We start from the raw sequence: 12523 nt of genomic DNA on the forward strand, positions 1-12523 counted from the left end.
TTGAATGATCTGATGAATCCCTAAAAAGCACTTTTCCCACCTAATGCCACACCCACAACATACAACCGTGGGAAAGAGGGGCAGTCACAGAAAGATATGGCAGAACAGCAAAAAAAAATTTAACTTTTTCCACTCTCTCCCCCCGGTTACCATGGGAACTACCGCAGGTGCAAGACAGGGGCAATGCACGCAACTACAGACAGGGAGCAAGGCGCAGGCAGAACACACACACACGTACACAACACTGAACCAGGGGTGCAGATAGGATTTTTGAACTGGGGGGGACTGAGCTGTCAGCAAATGATTCCATTTTGTGTATATATGTGTGTGTGTGTGTGTGTGTGTATATATATATATATATATATATATACACACACACACACACATACACACATATACACATACATGTATATATACACACTCTCCGGGTCGTGAGACTACCGCTTAAAAGGTCACTGATGTCACTGTTTGCGACATCACGTGACGTCCACCCACTTTCGCTAACTCCATCCAATGTGTCCACCCACTTCCAGCCAGCACGGTTCAGCGCGGTTGTAGTCGAAATGCAACCCCAACAGCCCCACTCAGCTCGACTCAGCCGCGTTGGTAGTGGAAAAGCAGCATATGTGTCTGCCCTGTGATGACCTGGCGACTTGTCCAGGGTGTACCCCGCCTTTCGCCCGTAGTCAGCTGGGATAGGCTCCAGCTTGCCTGCAACCCTGTAGAACAGGATAAAGCGGCTAGAGATAATGAGATGAGATGATTGATATGGACATGATGCATCATAGTTGAACTTGATTTAAAACAGTCAGTCAGTCATGTTGACTGTTGAGTTAGTTGAATTTTGCATAAATTTTTGTTCAAGTTCGCTTGTTTTTGTTCCTTAAGCCTCGGTCACAACCGGCCGTACGTGCTCCTACGGCCGGTCTACATGCAAAACACGCAAGAAACGCGGGGAGGGTGCGCGTGTGACGTGCTGATTTTCGAGCCGTAGACTGGCCGCAGAGGTTCTTTGTCATGTCAAACAAACTCTACGGGCGCTTACGTTTTATTCAGGTTACAAGACAAACTTACAGCCAACGTGCGTCTTTCTCCACAAACAAAAAAAACGCAGCGATTTGGGAAACGCAAAAAATCGCACGGCCAAAAAACCGTACGTCCGGTTGTGACCTAGGCTTTACTTCAACAGCAAGTTTAGCTGTATCTGTAGGTTTATCATCTGTTTAATTTAAGAGTTTATTTTCACTTATAATTTTATTTTATACTGTTGAGCAAAGTTTGCCATATGCTTTTTTGTTCTGAAATAAAAACTGAAAGTGGAACCAAACCAAGCTTTTTTTTCCCTCAAAAAAGCCTAAATCGAGGTGGAAAATTTAGGAACCGCACAGCTCTAATGCTCTCACACATACTGAATGTCACTTGAACTCCATCCGAGACACGAAGCAACTGTGGACAACATTGTGGCTGACAACAACTGTGGCTAACACATCCAGTAGTGTATTTTTGTCCTCCACAGTAAACAGATAACATCAGTGCAAAAGTTATCATTGATAATTAACATTAATCTAACTTTAGCTTAGTTAGAGAAATTTCATGTCAGTGTCCCCAACTCTCGTCTCCTTGTTTTAGAAGAAGAAACCTTTGTCACATGCACACTTCAAGCACAGTGAGATTCATCCTCTGCATTTAACCCATCTGAAGCAGTGAACACCCGCCAACACAGTGGGCAACCATACTACAGCGCCCGGGGAGCAGTCAGGGGTTAGGTACCTTGCTCAAGGACACTTCAACCCAAGGCCATCCCATGTTAACCTAACTGCATGTCTTTGAATTGTGGGGGAAACCGGAATACCCGGAGGAAACCCACGCAGACACAGGGAGAACATGCAAGCTCCACACAGAACTCCACAGCCGGTGGCTGGGCTCGAACCCAGAACCTTCTTGCTGTGAGGTGACAGTGCTAACCGCTACACCATCATGCCACCCAACAGCGTGCTGTTGAATTTGCTGAGTTTTCTCTCATTTCTGAGTCGGAAAAGTTGACATCAATGCTGCTAACACATCCAGTAGTGTATTTTTGTCCTGTAAAATACAAGTGCATACTTTAACCAGAGCTACTGTGACATTTCAATGAGTTCTGAGATGTGATTTTTTTGGTATCTTTGCTGTGGCTGACACATACAAGATATCATCATGCATATGATCGGACAACATAACTATTTTCAGCCACTGAGGAGCAGGTTGGCTCTTCATGCAGCATTGTAATACTAACAAATCAAGCTGAAGTTCGAAATAGGTCTATTTTAGACTAAAATTTAATTATTCTCTATATTATTCTGCATATTCTCTTCAGTATTTTATATTTTCTAAAAAAATAAATAAATAAAAAAATTGTGATTATTTGTGAACTTTTGGGGTGTGTGTGACCTTTTTGCTGCTTCCTCACCATTCATACCTATACAACCAGTGTTTTATGAGTAAAATTACTAAAGCACAAAATTGTTTCAAGAACAAAGTTCTTGCTCAATCTAACCTCTTAATGTTACTTTCAAAATGCATTAGACTGATGCATTTACCTTTAAAAATATACAAAATTTTATTCTGGGGGCTCATGCCCCTGGACCCCCCCCCCCCCCCCCAGAGGCTCTAAGCAAGGTCCACCCACCATAATCTCATACAACACTGTGGGAAAACACTTAAATGCCTGCTATATGGCTTTTACTAGCCGTTTACTAGGCTTCTGCCTAACCACTCCAGCATAAAGGCCTGACTGATGGAGTATTTCTGAAATCGTTGTCCTTCCTGCAGGTTTTCCCTAGGATTTCTAATCTCTGCAGAGGACTTCTGATGCTCTGTTAAGCCCTAGTTATACTCCCTTGTGGAAGTGCACACGCACCACTGCCGACATGACGGACACATAGTTGTTGTTATTAGACACACAGTCTGCTTGGAGTCCACTTGGAGGATGCGTTCCATCTGCAGTCAACATCTAAATGGTGACATCCATGCCAAAAAAAAAAGAGCAGCTGCTGTGTCTGTTGTACTTTGCACAACAATATCCATCCACAACCAACAGGTTGCATTCAGTCACATGACTTTTGCTTGAGAGTTTACTTCTGGTGAATGAACAGGTGGTCAGACAAACCAATTTGGCCGCCGTTAGGCCATTATTAAAAAAATTTCTGTTTCTGGTCCACCGGCCGGGTGAGTGCCGTTTGTGCAGTTGAAATTTTTTTTTTTAACGCCGGCTTTTCAACATTTTTTTCGGGTTCGTAAATCTAAAATCGAACTTGACATTTACGCATTCCCAGGGCTTTCCACTAAGGCTCATACTAGCCAGCCATGACAAATAAGTAGCCAGCCGGGGGGGGGGGGGGGGGGGGGGGGGGGGGTGAGTAAACACGAAATAAACTCCTGTGCACGCAGTTCCCAGGATTAAATGTATTTTCCACAGACCATTTATTTATTCACTTTACTCAAATACAAAGTAAAATGGCAGTAAATTTTTCTTTTCTTGCGTATTGCATCATGAGGCGTTCCTGGCTTGTAAATGTCTTATTTTCGGTGCATGACACATTCACGCAACTGAGCATGCTATGAATTAACAACGACAACGGTCTGCAGTGGTGGCTACACAATTAAACACTCAGCGAACATTTCTCCATTTGTGTATGAAAATACACTCCAACGACTCAGTTTGGTTTCATTTACAACCAACGGTGTCTTTTGATGCCAGCACGTAATTGAACGAGAGAAGACTGGTTTACCGGAGACAAAATAAGCGTTATCTCTGCTTCTGTTCCCTCCGACAGCCCCGACACACTACTGCCTCCGCCGAGTGCGCGCGCGCGCACACACCGCATGTCGGGGCCGCGGATGAGTTACTCTCCCTTGATCAACGAAGTCGGCGGGGAATTTGTGGTTATTATCGGTACAAACAGCGCGAATCACAACTTAAATGAGTGCGGTTCAGTTTGACATTATTGTCAGTCCGTTAGATAAACATTTAATTTTATTAAAATCGAACATTAATATTTAGAGCCTGTGGGCTACAAAAATAATAGTCATTAAAGTAGCCGGCTGGACTTAATTGTGTAGTCAGCTGTATGGCCGGCGCTTGTGGAAAGCCCTGCATTCCGCGCAGAATATAGAATTGAATCAGCTCTGCGCATGCGCCGTGCGGCACAAAAAAATGGCAGCCACCATGAAGGAAGGAGATCCGGAGTTTTCAAACATTTGCTTAAGTGTGAAATCGCAAAATGGTATTCTAGCGAACAATAAAATAGTAAAAATTCAGAAAAACAAATCATTCAGTGATCATTTTAATAGTGTAATTTCATCTGAACTAGGCCTAACGGTCGATTTAGAACTACAAAAATTCCGTGTGTTGGACATTTTAAGTACCTTTGTAAAAGTTTTGCAAATGTTGCAGTCAGCATTTAAAATGCTAACAAAGTTTTTGTACAAGTTTCAGTTGATTAAACGGTCCTATTTTATTAAATGTGTCTGCTTTTGTAATAAAAAAGTACTGAAAGAAAAAGCAAACACAGCATTGCGATTTCTTATCCATCCAATAAAAAAAAAAAATCCCTCCCTCCCGACTGAAAATTTTTTTGCTCCCCCGGTGGAAAGGAAACGGATTTTTTTTTTAAGGATGGCCCTATGCAAAGAACTAGTGAAACCATCTCTGACTACTTTTGCAGTTGAGAAGCCAATGCACGGTCAAGATACCTTCAGAAAGTTGTTCTTTGCAATGGGATAGATCCTTACACATTATCAAAGAAGGATTTTTCCTAGGAGTTGGAAAATTATCCATCCATCAAGTTCCCCAACATCTCAAACTACCTGGTGCTGCAGACATTATTCTCCATAGACAAACAGACGAAAACCTGGAACAGCATGGAGGCATACAATTTTTTATTTATTCATTTTTTACAAATATGTGGCTGGCTTAAACATCTGGGGATCAAGACACAAGATAAATCCTGTATAGTTTATGCCCAGGTAAGTAGGAATTTTTGGGCTTTTGTATGCGTGTTCACAAAGGCTCCTAGCTCGGACGCTACAAGTTTTAGCATCAAGTGAAAAACTACAGCCGCTCGATTCTCAATCCTCCCTACTCTTCTCTTTGAGTAAATCATTCACAAAGATCCACTTAAAGACCTGGGTAGGGTATTGCACGCATTATATACACGTTAGTTTACAATATGGTGACCACGATCAAACAGTAAACAAAAACATGAAGGCTTAAGCATCTCCTCAACTTCAAAACATCACGAAATAACAGAAAATGGTGAGGAAAGTCATTTGCGAAGCCAAGCAAAATAAATCAGGAATTTACAAACCTTTCATGAAGCGATCACTGCAAACTCGAGTGTTCTTCAACTCCGCTCCATTTGGTCGCAGACAAAGGTTCAAGAGCCACCTCTCTCATCCTCTTTTGGTAAAATCTTTGCTCTTTTACCCTTTCAGTTCATGGGGAACCTGGAAGAAACTTATTGGTTTCATGGTTTGTTTGATTTGAGCATCCCAAAAAATAAATAAATAAATAAAAAACCCCACACCCCACAAACGTAGGGCATTTTAATGACTAGCAAGGCACCCCAGCGGTAGTAACGCTTTGTGAACGGTGACCTTAGCTGACCACCACTTCAAGTCTTGCATGTCTAATGAGGCAGATGTGATGTCAGATGCAACCAAGCAATAGCACTTATCTGTTAAGGTCACAGGGGAAGCTGGAGCCAATCCCAGCTGACACAGGGTGAAAGGCGGGGTAGACCCTGGGCAGGTCACCAATCCATCGTATGGCTAACGTCAAGACAAACAACCATTCACACTAATATTCGTGCCTACAGGCAATTTAGTTCCATGTCTCTGGACTGTGGGAAGAATCCGGAACACCCAGAGCAAACCCACACAGGCACAGGGAGAACATGTAAAGTCCCCAGAGAAAGGCCCCTTGCGGCCACAGGTTCGAGCCTAGAACCTGCTTGCCTTCTGTGCTTTTCTTTTTTTTAGATGATTGTGTGGGAAAGTGATAACCACTGCACCACCAATGCAGTCATAAAAAAGAGAAAAGCACAGAAATCAAGAAAGTTGTATATGCAGCCACTCAATGATGACAGGACCAAAGATGTGGAGTTCAGCACAACATACTTCTTGTTGCATTTTAATTTCAGCAATTACATTGCTTGCGACATTTGCATAGAGGATTTGCCAATAAAAAGCCACTTGTATTTTATAGGTTTTGAAACTTTTAGAACAGTCCAGAAGATAACATGTAAAAGCAACTAACATCTAGAAATTTTCCCTCCATGAATTACTGCATAGTTGATAGTTTTTATACTGGTTTAAAGACGAACTGTACAGGTGTCCGTTTTGGTTATCCAGCACACATGCAGCTGGTGCCCTCATAGCATAGTGGCTGCATGGACGTCCCAACAAGTTGGAGGGTACGTCTACACAGATCCTCGTGTACACCCTCTGATAATACAATTTGCGTGACTCGGACCCTTGCATACTTGTAGATGTGGAAAATATAACACAAGCCTTAGAGTGGTCATTGGGTTACTCCATCACCACGGCCCTTCAGGCCTATTGACGGAGTTTGGGCAAATAGCCAGCTCAAGGAAGAGTCCTGGGTGGTCCTAACTTCTTCCATTTCATAATGATGGCAGCCACTGTGCTCCTGGGAACATTCAGTGCTTTAGAATTTTTTTTTTTTTACCCTTGCCTATGTCCAATACAACTTGATTGCGGTGGTGTATGGAGAGTTCCTTGAACTTCAAGGTTTGTTTTTTGGTTTGACATGCACTGCAAATTGTGTACACTCCAGTCAAATTCAAAAGACATCTCCCTAAAATCAAAGTAAACAGGATGTACCTGTGATCAATTTGGAATACCTTAGCAAAGGATCTGAATACTTATCTAAGGGTGCTTTCACACTTATTAGTAGGTACTGGGAGTCAAAATTTTAAAATGGCATTAGAAGCAATATTTTTCACTTATCAAGAAGGGGGAAGGTTCTTCCCTAACTGTTGTCAACTGATACACACACAAAAAAAAATTGTGTGTGTGTGTGGGGGGGGGGGGGGGGAATGCCTTAAACAAAAGGTGAAATGCCTTCACCTTTTATAAATGCAGAATTTATAGCTTTAAAACAATTTTCCCAAGCCTTGAACCTGTACTGAGATTTTGTGTCAGTCTTTCACTCGAATAATGAATTGCTTCGAATTATTGGACAAAAATAGAAACGAGCCAGAATGTAGCTTCTGGAACAGTGGCATAAACCTGAGCTAATTTTAAAAATTACAAGCTGAGGGCTTACTATCAATAGTACCAATTGTTGTTATTAAAACCTTGCCTATGCAATCAAATCCGGGGGAGAAGTCCAACTCTACGTCCATGTTGTCCCCCGCCGGGCAATGTATCAAAGTAAGGGACTGCCAGCCAAGGTGAAGTACGGTAGGGACTTTGTGTGCCCTGGCGCCGTCACGGTAGCCGTGACTACTTGGCTGGAACCCCCAGAACGATATGGCCAACGGAGCTCTGGCACTCTGCTCCAAGAGGGAGCCAGCATCAGTGGTGCAGCTCCTCACTGGCCCGATCGTCTCGCCCTATGGCCTGCCATCGGATTACTGCTGTGGAGTCAAGTGTGTCAGGGGTCCATGCCCCTGCCAAAGTAGCATCATTATGTGCGCCTCGGCCTGCTCTTGACGATGCATGGAGGTACCATATGCACCTGGGCAGAAGGTTCCAAGAGCGCGTGCCACTAAACGACCACCTCTGGGATCAACGGCCAGCTATGGAAAGTGTGATGAGCATACCACCTTCAAGGGGCGCAGGGATACAATGGCTCTCTCAAGCCAGCCCAATATGCTTGGATCAGTGCCATCAGGTGTCAGCCCACTGACTCTACAATCAACCACTTCACATGTGAACGTTGCACCAATATGTGGCTCTTGTAGTTCCATTCTGCAACAACACCTGTGGAGGATGCAAGCACAGAAGTGGGCAGCCTGCTTGCACGTGAGCAAAGGCTTGCAACCTTGGCTCACGTTTACTATACCTGCAACGAGCCCTAGTCAAGAACATCAACAACCTCTACATTGTATGCTTGGGCAGCCATCTGGCAACCATGACGAGCTTCGGGCAAACCCATCTGGAACTTGTGCCTCCGATAAGCCCAGACGTGCGCATAACTTCATCTCTCAAGTTAAGATCACATCATGGAGTGTGTGCACATTGTCAGACACTGCAACAACACATTGACAAGTTCCAGAGCGTAGATCCACTCTGGTAGCAGCTGAGCTCGACCGCCTCAGCATTGATATAGCTTGTTTGAGCGAGTGCCGCATACCTGGTGAAGGAGAGTTTACTGATGGCAACTACACCTTTTACCACTCAGGACGGAGCACTGACGACTAGGGATGTTAACCAATGACCGTTTGACCGGTGGTTGACCGACTCAACGTCAACCGGTTAATTTTTTTTTGGTTGTCGGTTAAAAAAAAAAAAATCAATCGTTTTGAAGCTGCCAATTTTGGAGCGGAGAACATGGAATTCTGTGTTGTAAACGCTTGGGGCATGCCATGCGGTGTAAGGACGACAGCTGACAAATCAGAAACACCCATTCAGTCATGTCCCGCCCTCCTGCCCCAGTTGAAGATAGCTGACAAATCAGAAACACCCATTCAGTCATGTCCCGCCCTCCCGCCCCAGTTGAAAACAGCTGCCACTCGGCGAGAGAAAAGTGTAGACACAGGCTTTTTAGCTTACAAATTACTATTTTGTTTTTATTTTATTATTAAAAGGCACATCGAGTTTAGTCCTGCCTTGGCCAGTGCATTCTGAAAGTATGTTTCGGTCTGTAGCCAACAATGCATGTTATTGCAGATCATATCTCTCCACACAAACTAAAGGCGCAGATGCCGACTTTTTCACGGCTGAATCGTGCAGATCCGATTTTTTTTTTTAGGGGGGGCGTTGCAGTGTCCGAATAATTTCATCAGAGTAAATTCTGTATTAAAATTACTAAATAAGCAAATGCCATTGAAATTATTCAGACACTCCAACGCCCCCCCCCCCAAAAAAAAATAGGATCTGCACGATTCAGCCGTGAAAAAGGCGGCATCCGCCAAAAGGCGTGCCGTTTGCATCCCTGTTTAAACTCATAGGTTAACAGACTTTAACCAGCTAATGAGGCTCGGTGGTCGGTCAAGATTTTTTTTTAGTTTTCGCCATCCCTACTGACGACCACAAACTTGGTGTTGCCATAGTTCTCAAAATCAAGCTCTGTCCCTCCATCATTGCCTGGTCAGGTGTGAACTCCAGGATGATGACTATGTGTATAAAGCTAAGAAGACACTGCAATGCCACCATCATAAGTGTCTACACGCCAACATTTAAAAGACCCATGGAAGAAAAGATCCTTTTCTATGACCAACTCTCATCCCTCCTATTCTAAGTCCCTCGTAGAGACAGATTATTTCTGCTGGGTGACTTTAATGCAAGAGTAGGATCTGATGCCACTACTTGGCCCAATACCATTGGCCCCCATGGGTTAGGAAATGTTAACTCACAAGGCCTCATGCTGCTTGAGATGTGTACAAGGTTTGGCCTTACCATCACCAACACACATTTTGCACATCCTGATATCCACAAAGGTACTTGGAAGCATCCCAGATCCAACTGCTGGCACATGATTGATTACATCATATGCCCCTTTTCCACCAAAGCAGTTCCAGGGCTGGTTCGGGGCCAGTGCTTAGTTTGGAACCGGGTTTTCGGTTTCCACTGACAAAGAACTGGCTCTGGGGCCAGAAAAACCGGTTCCAGGCTAGCACCAGCTCTTTGCTGGGCCAGAGGAAAGAACTGCTTACATCAGCCGGGGGGGAGTTGTTAAGACCAACAACAATCGCAAGACCGCAAAAGGTCACCATTTTTAAGCGCCGAGAAGCAGCAGCTGTACAAACGCGAAGTCATCCATTATTGTTGTCGTTGCTGCTTCTTCTCCGTGTAGTTGTTGCTTCGATATTCGCGCCAAGGTTGATGCAAACGCAGCGACGTAACTGACGTGGCTCCCCTTAGCACCCCGAGCTATGGAAAAGCAAACTTGTTCTCAGCTGGCTCGCAACTTGAACGAGTTGTGAACCAGCACCAGCACTGGCCCCGAACCAGCCCTGGAACTGATTTGGTGGAAAAGGGGTAATAGTCAGTCAACATTTCAAGAGCGATGTGATTGACTCGCATGTGCGGTGCAGCGCTGACTGCTGGACAGACCACAGGCTTGTCTGTGCGCGACTCAAACTGTGCTTCCACACATCCAGACAGTGCAAGAGGAATGCAGGCCCAAAGAAACCTAACACAGCAAGACTTAAGGACCCTATCATCATGAAAGAGTTCCAGAAGAAACTCGCCAAGAACCTTACCAGCATCAACACCAATGTACTTGATCAATATTGGGAGTCTTTACAGAGTTCCCTATACAACAGTTCTAAGGAAACTCTTGGTACTGTGACATCCCGAGAGGCTGCGTCTTGGAGGGGCACTATATCCCACGCAGATGGCTCCAACCACTGGCAGCTATAACTCCATCTGGTGGTGGAGTTAGGAACTTCACCCCTCAGCACACAACACGGCAGCACACCTGTGGCCAATGAGGGCCTAATGAGTAAGAGGGCTTTGTGAGAGCTCAAAACTCTCAGTGGGAAGGTGGAGGAGAGAGGTTCATGGACTCTCGTTGCTGAGTGGAACCTGCTGGGCGGAGTATTTGTTGAAAAGCTTATCTGGAATTCTTACCTGAAGGATTTTGCACTGAAGTACTTGCCTGTGTTATGAATGCCTGCTACGGGACTGCCACCGGGCCGAAGACTACAGGGATTGTTGACTGGACTCAAAGTAAGGCAGAAGATTTTTTGTTCGTTCTGTAGAAAGGATATTGGACTGAAGGAAACCTGCCTATAATTTTGTTGTTCTAAAGCCAGAGACATTGTTTGAGTTTGACTTTTAGGAATCCATCTTCGTTTGAACATTGGACTTTGAGATACCTTTTCTGTTTAATCTCCTGACATAACATTAAAAATCTTGGTTTATTTTAACCTTTGTGTCCTTGCACTGACTGAAGGGTCCCGCTGAGAGCCAGCCAACCTCTTGTGATGTCACACATGGTGGAGAATGTGGGCATTTCAATCAGCAATAATAGAGGAGGACACTGAACATTTGATTGCTCAATTTTCCCAGTTAACCATAGGCCCTCTGCATAACAAGATGGAGGAAATTTTGAAGGCCCTTATTGCAGGCCAACAAGCCCAAATGCAGGTGAGCGCGGCCCTCCTGGAGGAACAAAGGAAAGCCAACCAACTGAAGGCAGAGGAGTTGCAGCTACAGAAGAAGATGGCTGTTCGGCGCGCTGGCCCAATAAAGGCAGGTGATTTTATCTCCAAAATGGGGGGGGGGGGGGGGGGTACAGATGATGTTGAGGCATACTTGCACACCTTTGAAGCCACGGCCACTAGGGAAGGATGGCCCAAGGCACAGTGGGTTGGACTGTTAGCCCCATTTTTAACGGGAGAATCGTTGAACGCTGTCCGAGACCTACCCCCTGACAAGACTACGAACTATGATGCTCTGAAGACTGAGATCCTCAGCAGACATGGGCTCACCAAGTTCGGTATGGCTCAACGCTTCCACAGCTGGTCCTTTCAAGCAGACCAGGCTCCCCGTGCGCAGATGCACAAACTTTCCAGAATCGCAAGGAGATGGCTGGAACCTGAGAAAACCACAGCGGCTGCAGTAGTGGAGGCCATTGTGGTGGATCACTACATTCAAGCCTTGCCATATGAGGCGAAGCGCTTCATCAGCCAACAAGCCCTAACCACAGCTGAACTGACTGTTGAAGCTGTGGAAAAGTACCAGGCCACAACAGAAATGCTCCGTGCTTCCAGGAAGGACCCCAGGACTGCGCCCCCGCTGCCGACAGGGGGAGGCTGCCCCAAAAACCCCAAGGGGTCCAGCCCAGCCACAGCAGGACCTGGTTATGCTCCAGAGGGAGCCAGAAGCCAGCCGGGTCCGGTTAGGATTCCCCATGATGGTGACACCCGACAATGCTTCCGGTGTGGGGGCAGGGGACACATGTCTTGGCAGTGTGGGAAACCGGTGGACGAGCCTATGCCCACTGCAGAGTCCTCCAGCTCACCCTCCGCCCAGCTGTTTGCATCACTCGTTGGGGCCGCAGACAGGCCCCCAGATCGACCCCCCACCTGCCCAGTGACTGTGAATTGCCATGATGTCGAGGCATTGTTAGATTCGGGTAGTCGGGTCACCTTGGTGCATAAGGACCTGGTGGATCCATCGTGTCTGACCACTGACAAAGTTCTTCCAGTTTCCTGCGTCCATGGGGACACCAAAGAGTACCCCACCACTGAACTAAAAGTGACCACCACCAGGGGGACTATACACATGAGGGTGGGAGTGGTTGATTCCCTCCCCGTTCCTGTTCTGATTGGGTGAGATTGCCCAACCT

General features: G+C 45.5%; 1 protein-coding gene across 11 annotated transcripts in view; it reads right to left on the bottom strand.

Moving 5' to 3' along the window:
- LOC132884962 (probable ubiquitin carboxyl-terminal hydrolase FAF-X) overlaps nucleotides 1–12523 on the bottom strand; it is a 289340-nt gene that overhangs the window by 221791 nt on the left and 55026 nt on the right. For 9 of the 11 annotated variants that reach the window (XM_060919100.1, XM_060919099.1, XM_060919096.1 and 6 more), the window contains exon 2: nucleotides 5346–5484. The exons of the other annotated variants lie outside the window; for them this stretch is intronic. The gene's annotated coding sequence lies outside the window, so the exon portion shown is untranslated. The remainder of the gene's footprint in view (nucleotides 1–5345; nucleotides 5485–12523) is intronic. 11 annotated transcript variants of the gene reach the window in all.

The sequence above is a fragment of the Neoarius graeffei genome, chromosome 4 (genome assembly GCF_027579695.1).
Source record: "Neoarius graeffei isolate fNeoGra1 chromosome 4, fNeoGra1.pri, whole genome shotgun sequence".
In the NCBI taxonomy this organism is placed as follows: Eukaryota; Metazoa; Chordata; class Actinopteri; order Siluriformes; family Ariidae; genus Neoarius; species Neoarius graeffei.